Genomic DNA, 691 nt, shown 5'->3' on the forward strand with positions numbered 1-691 from the left:
TACTCACATTGACACATACATTGTTCCAATTCACAGAACCTTAAAACCAAAAGCCTCAACTTTTAGTATCCTAAATCACAATTGATCTTCTCAAATATAACCAAAATGTTGTAATGCTACTATCAAGGACAAAGCAATTCGGGTTAAAAGCCTAATTTTTCCACCTTAAAAAATCTCATCCTAGAAAAAACCAGATCTTTCTGAAAGAAACCCAACAATCAGATTTGGAGCAATCTCGGATAATACTTAAACTATCATTTTTGATCGAAACCCAATAGGAATCGTAAGATTGCAAATTGTAGTAAAAGAAAACCTGTAAAGAGTAACGTTAGAAGGATCGAGCTTGATGGCTTGAGTATAGAGAGCTGCGGCTTTAAGGAAGTTGCCAGCTTTGAAGAACTCGTTGCCTTTGTCTTTGAGAGATTTCTCCGCTTCTCCACCATTCGTTGCCTTGCCTGCTTTCTCCGCCATCATTTCTCGAGTTTTGTAAGAAAGCCAAAGAACATGAATATCCAAGTGTGATTTGCTTTTCTATTTTAAGGTTTATAGAGGGACAAGAAAGACTTGTCTTCTGTTCTGATCCTCCTTTTGGGATTTACTTTTTCTTCATCATTTGAGTCCTCCTTATGCATCAATTTTTAAACACTACTAACAAAGGGGTTAAAAATTTTTCCTAAAACCTATTTTGAAA

Source organism: Arabidopsis lyrata (assembly GCF_000004255.2).
Source record: "Arabidopsis lyrata subsp. lyrata unplaced genomic scaffold ARALYscaffold_1, whole genome shotgun sequence".
NCBI classification, from domain to species: Eukaryota; Viridiplantae; Streptophyta; class Magnoliopsida; order Brassicales; family Brassicaceae; genus Arabidopsis; species Arabidopsis lyrata.